The sequence below is a fragment of the Sander vitreus genome, chromosome 6 (genome assembly GCF_031162955.1).
Source record: "Sander vitreus isolate 19-12246 chromosome 6, sanVit1, whole genome shotgun sequence".
NCBI lineage: Eukaryota > Metazoa > Chordata > Actinopteri > Perciformes > Percidae > Sander > Sander vitreus.
This window is the reverse complement of record NC_135860.1, coordinates 14660533-14667159: the sequence shown is the minus strand read 5'-3', so window position 1 is coordinate 14667159 and position 6627 is coordinate 14660533. Positions and strand designations below refer to the sequence as shown.

The 6627-nt window shown below is 44.1% G+C and overlaps 1 pseudogene across 1 annotated transcript in view; it reads left to right on the top strand.

The window, feature by feature from the left end:
* The window catches only part of LOC144519639 (zinc finger protein 687b-like), a 10729-nt pseudogene extending 4977 nt beyond the window's left edge, over positions 1–5752 (top strand). Inside the window, exons 9-10 of the transcript XR_013502126.1 lie at positions 192–291; positions 5058–5752. The product of XR_013502126.1 is annotated as a zinc finger protein 687b-like (transcript). The remainder of the gene's footprint in view (positions 1–191; positions 292–5057) is intronic.
* The last annotated feature ends 875 nt before the right edge of the window (positions 5753–6627 follow it).

The window sequence follows — 6627 nt, the reverse complement described above, 5'->3', positions numbered from 1 at the left end:
GCATCATATGGTTTTCCTCACAGCCTAACCTCTCTTGTTTGTAAAGTCTTAAAACATTTAGTAAAACTTCAGGAGTAACTATGACTCCTGAAAGTAGTGATGCCTACTCAAACCTTCACTGCAATCACTTAATCATAACAGAGTACATTGTGTGTGTGTGTGTGTGTGTGTGTGTGTGTGTTTTTATGTAGTGAGGGTAAGAAAACATTCAGCAGCAGAGCGATGTTGGAGAGGCATATTCAGCTAAGACACAGCATGGACCCACTGAGCCAGGACACACTAATGGTATCAGCCACTCATCTTCAAACAAAAAACACTTTTTACTAAGATGTTAGTTTATATCCCTGACGTTCCACTTCCGGGATTGCTCAGTTGCCGCAGGAAATTCCACCGGATGCATGTATGTCTGTTTTCCTTTCCGCTTTCTTTGTGTTGGAATTTCAAACCTCCGGTGGATTCATGAGGACTATAGTTAACTGCTCCTCAGATCTCTGCGGGGTAAATCCCAGACAGCTAGCTAGACTATCTGTCCTATCTGAGTTTTCTCTCGCACAACTATTTTACAGCGGCTCCCTGTACAGAGCTTTAGCGAGCGCCCATGACGGTGTGATTGGTTTAAAGAAATGGCAATAAACCAGAGCACATTTTTTTCCCATCCCGGAATGCTATGTTAGAATAGCCAGACCCTCCTCCGCCCGCAGTGTGGATGGTCTGGCAAAGCGAGACTACTAAGACCTTTCCTCCGGTCACAGGGAGGCGGAGATGAGGCCGACAGTTCCTCAGAACAGGACGGCAGTTCTGGGGCTCGCCGGAGACGGAGAGGGGCTGTGAAGATGGAGCAGGATGAAGAGTCCACAGATGGAGTGAGTCCAGTGAAGAAGTTGCGGTCGTCCTCTACTGCTCCTGCCACCTACTCCCTTCCTGAGTCTGGGTTCCGCTGTGCGCCCTGCGGCTTCACCACAGAGGACCAGGCAACGTTCCTGGATCATATCAGCCAGCACCGGCGAGGAGGGACGGAGGGCGGCGGTGGTCAACAGTGTCTGCAGTGTGGCGCCTGCTCTCACATCCAAATCCTCCCTGTCACGCCATCGCTTCATCACCCACAAAGTCAAAGCTGCATCCACTGACAACCATCCATCCCTCAGCCTGCACTCCAGCACCTTCTGGTAACAGTAGGAACCATGACGTATAAGAGTTCTCTGGACGGTTCTGCACCTGCATCAGCCCTCCTCTCAGTCCACCATAGCTCAGGTGAAGGAAGCGGAGGGCACCCCTGCATGTAGGGTGTGCGGCAAACAATTTGAAAAGGCAACAGATCTGACTCACGCGACTTCAGAACCTCACGGTATGGCTTTTATCAACGCAAGGAACGCCGGAAAAACTCCCTAAGACTCCAAATATGTGGCTGAAGAGCCGAGGTGACGACAGAATATTTGCAAAGTGCCTCTCTCTCTATTGTCGCCTTGTCATCAAAGTGTGAGTTAGCACACCTATGCACTAATTTAACCAAAGAACAGTGGTAGAACGGAGTTTGCATGTGAATAGGTTGTGAATCAATCAAATGTGATTTTCACTGGTGGAGATACGATTAACTCAGGATCATGCTGCATTTCTGTGTTCAGTAATGTTACTAACAAGATGGAGAGCTAGTTCCCCAGTCAGTGAGTAGTCCCACGACACAATGTGCCTGTAGAGAATGTAGAGTAACTGTGATCCTACTGTGATTATGATGGCTGTTTCATTGAATGTCTATAGACAGCGATGGACTGTCTATTTTGATTTTGATATTATCCTCCTACTGAAGATAATTGAATGGTAGTTTTCTGTAGTCCTAATTATCATTGCAGCGGTTTAATTTAGTAAAACTTCAGGAGTAACTATGACTCCTGAAAGTAGTGATGCCTACTCAAACCTTCACTGCAATCACTTAATCATAACAGAGTACATTGTGTGTGTGTGTGTGTGTGTGTGTGTGTGTTTTTATGTAGTGAGGGTAAGAAAACATTCAGCAGCAGAGCGATGTTGGAGAGGCATATTCAGCTAAGACACAGCATGGACCCACTGAGCCAGGACACACTAATGGTAAGCCACTCATCTTCAAACAAAAAACACTTTTTACTAAGATGTTAGTTTATATCCTTGACGTTCCACTTCCGGGATTGCTCAGTTGCCGCAGGAAATTCCACCGGATGCATGTATGTCTGTTTCCTTCCGCTTTCTTTGTGTTGGAATTTCAAACTCCGGTGGATTCATGAGGACTATGGTTAACTGCTCCTCAGATCTCTGCAGGGTAAATCCAGACAGCTAGCTAGACTATCTGTCCTATCTGAGTTTTCTCTCGCACAACTATTTTACAGCGGCTCCGCACGGAGCTTAGCGGCGCCCATGACGATTGTGATTGGTTTAAAGAAATGGCAATAAACCAGAGCACATTTTTTTCCCATCCCGGAATGCTATGTTGAATAGCCAGACCCTCCTCCGCCCGCAGTGTGTGGATGGTCTGGCAAAGCGAGACTACTAAGACATTAACAGTAGGGTTGGGCATCGTCTGGATTTTAACGATCCTGATTCCAATTGCGATTCTTCCTTTCGATTCCGGTTCTTATCGATTCCGATTCTTTGAGGGGTGGAGTTAAAACGGCTCACATGCTTATTTCACAAATAAAAGGAACGTTTTCTATTGATTCAATGTAGAGGTCGACCGATATGGGTTTTCTCTGGCCGATGCCGATCTTTAAAAATCAGGGTCAGCCGATGGCCGATAAATGCTGCCGATTTATTTTGGCCGATACGTGCTTGTTTTTAAACCTCTATTTGAAAGATAAAATGTAACACTAATATACACAGAATTTCTCAACAAAAACATTTCACCAATCTACACTTGTATACTTCAATTAAAAATGTATAATGTAAAAACATAATGTATATTGTATACATAATATATGAAAAATATATTAAATAAACGAAACGGGTAAGAAGAAATGTCAAATAAACTTTTCAATGAAAAAATAAAGTTTAGTGCACTTCAGCATTTATTAAACTTCTGAGAATACAAATCTGTAGGCTTCACAGAAAGTGACATGTTGTTATTATTAATCTCAACACTATTTACCTAACTACTGTTGAATCACATCAGACTAGGGCTCTCTGTAGTCAGTTCTAGTTCACCTTGTTTGTTAGATCATTGTTCATTTGTTTTATCTGTGTTTTGGGGACCCTACTGTTACATGTCCTGTTGCACTCATTAGGATCTTATCTGAGCAGATTTCTGTCATTCAAACAACTCTTAGTTGTAATTTAAAAACTCGTCCAGCCAATTTAATAAAAGTAAGGGGTTTATTCGTGCTCGAGTCCATAGATGCAGTTAATGGATACAGGCACGGAGAACTGAAAGCTCTGTTAGCAACGATTAGCTCAGTTAGCGGTTAGCTCCGTTAGCGCTTAGCTCCAGTTAGCTCCGTGTGGATGAGACTGCCACGGACAGGGGTAACAACCAGACTCTGATACATGACATTCGAGGAGCTTCCACAGCGGTGTGGCTGCGGTGTTTTGTACGGTTTTATTATTACAGTTAATCCCAAGGCAAGAACAACAGCAACATGATACTGCTAACGGTAGCGCCTGAGCCTGAAGTGACTGCAGCGAGACACACGGCGCAAGACTTCACGAGGGGAGGGGCTGGAGGCAGCTGGTCTGTGTGCGCTGTAAAAAATGTCGCCTGTTCATGTTTTTTAACACTAGGCTGCCCGCAGATATTTCACCAATCTACACTTGTATACTTCAATTAAAAATGTATAATGTAAAAACATAATGTATATTGTATACATAATATATGAAAAATATATTAAATAAACGAAACGGGTAAGAAGAAATGTCAAATAAACTTTTCAATGAAAAAATAAAGTTTAGTGCACTTCAGCATTTATTAAACTTCTGAGAATACAAATCTGTAGGCTTCACAGAAAGTGACATGTTGTTATTATTAATCTCAACACTATTTACCTAACTACTGTTGAATCACATCAGACTAGGGCTCTCTGTAGTCAGTTCTAGTTCACCTTGTTTGTTAGATCATTGTTCATTTGTTTTATCTGTGTTTTGGGGACCCTACTGTTACATGTCCTGTTGCACTCATTAGGATCTTATCTGAGCAGATTTCTGTCATTCAAACAACTCTTAGTTGTAATTTAAAACTCGTCCAGCCAATTTAATAAAAGTAAGGGGTTTATTCGTGCTCGAGTCCATAGATGCAGTTAATGGATACAGGCACGGAGAACTGAAGGCTCTGTTAGCAACGATTAGCTCCGTTAGCGGTTAGCTCCGTTAGCGCTTAGCTCCAGTTAGCTCCGTGTGGATGAGACTGCCACGGACAGGGGTAACAACCAGACTCTGATACATGACATTCGGGGAGCTTCCACAGCGGTGTGGCTGCGGTGTTTTGTACGGTTTTATTATTACAGTTAATCCCAAGGCAAGAACAACAGCAACATGCTACTGCTAACGGTAGCGTCTGAGCCTGAAGTGACTGTGCGAGACACACGGCGCAAGACTTCACGAGGGGAGGGGCTGGAGGCAGCTGGTCTGTGTGCGCTGTAAAAAATGTCGCCTGTTCATGTTTTTAACACTAGGCTGCCCGCAGATGCGCCTGCCTATTAATCGGCTTGATATACTGGGATATTGGCCGATGCCGATTATGTAAAAAAAAAAAAAAAAAGCCAAAAATCATCCGATTAATCGGTCGACCTCTAATTCAATGGTGGGTTGCAGTTTTACCGGGCTTTTTCAACGTAAAATAAAGCCACACTAGCGCTCCGCTTACTGTGCTCCATGGCTGCAACACAATAAGTGCCTGGCCGCTACGGAAACCAAAACATGGGCCTGTTAAATTTGGAATCCGTGATCAGATTTGAAACCAAATCCTCCAAGCGATTCCGAACGATTCCAATAAAGAAACGATTCCACTGGAATCGTAATTTTTGAAACGATTCCAAGTAGGAATCGGTTCTCGATGCCCAATCCTAGTTAACGGCAGGTGTCTTGCTTTCCTCCGGTCACAGGGAGGCGGAGATGAGGCCGACAGTTCCTCAGAACAGGACGGCAGTTCTGGGGCTCGCCGGAGACGGAGAGGGGCTGTGAAGATGGAGCAGGATGAAGAGTCCACAGATGGAGTGAGTCCAGTGAAGAAGTTGCGGTCATCCTCTACTGCTCCTGCCACCTACTCCCTTCCTGAGTCTGGGTTCCGCTGTGCGCCCTGCGGCTTCACCACAGAGGACCAGGCAACGTTCCTGGATCATATCAGCCAGCACCGGCGAGGAGGGACGGAGGGCGGCGGTGGTCAACAGTGTCTACAGTGTGGCGCCTGTTTCACATCCAAATCCTCCCTGTCACGCCATCGCTTCATCACCCACAAAGTCAAAGCTGCATCCACTGACAACCATCCATCCCTCAGCCTGCACCCAGCACCTTCCCCTGGTAACAGTAGGAACCATGACGATAAGAGTTCTCTGGACGGTTCTGCACCTGCATCGCCCTCCTCTCAGTCCACCATAGCTCAGGTGAAGGAAGCGGAGGGCACCCTTGCATGTAGGGTGTGCGGCAAACAATTTGAAAAGGCAACAGATCTGACTACGCACTTCAGAACTCACGGTATGGCTTTTATCAACGCAAGGAACGCCGGAAAAAACTCCCTAAGACTCCAAATATGTGGCGAAGAGCCGAGGTGACGACAGAATATTTGCAAGTGCCTCTTTTTATTGTCGCCTTGTCATCAAAGTGTGAGTTAGCACACCTATGCACTAATTTAACCAAAGAACAGTGGTAGAACGGAGTTTGCATGTGAATAGGTTGTGAATCAATCAAATGTGATTTTCACTGGTGGAGATACGATTAACTCAGGATCTAATGCTGCATTTCTGTGTTCAGTAATGTTACTAACAAGATGAGAGCTAGTTCCCAGTCAGTGAGTAGTTCCATCGACACAATGTGCCTGTAGAGAATGTAGAGAACTGTGATCCTACTGTGATTATGATGGCTGTTTCATTGAATGTCTATAGACAGCGATGGAATGTCTATTTTGATTTTGATATTATCCTCCTACTGAAGATAATTGAATGGTAGTTTTCTGTAAGTCCTTTTTTTTTTAATTATCATTGCAGCGGTTTAGAATATTATAACTGAGTTACTTTGTGTATAGTTTCTTATTGCCAGCCATTGAATCCCACCTCTAAATGCAGCCATTGGCTTCTGTACATTTTATTACAGTGAGACTTGCTTAAAAGAGGTAACCTATCAAATTTCCTTTTTGCGTTTTCACGTACAGTGTATCCTTTCTGAGCTGCAATACTGGGATATTAACACAAAAAGACTTAACTTCCCACTTCAATTTAAAACTCCGACTACTGAAACTTAAAGTTTGACATACATTTTTGCACAGAATGAGGACAGTGGATTTTTTCCCCCATCACACATTAGGCCAGTATGGACAGGAGGGATAATTACAGTCTATGCACATAGGGGTATATTGGTAAAATGCCCTGCGTCCCTGCATGTTTATATGAATGTGGACCAATGAGGATTACAATCTAAAAATTGAAACAATGCTTTTGGAAAGTGTACACAATTTGTAGT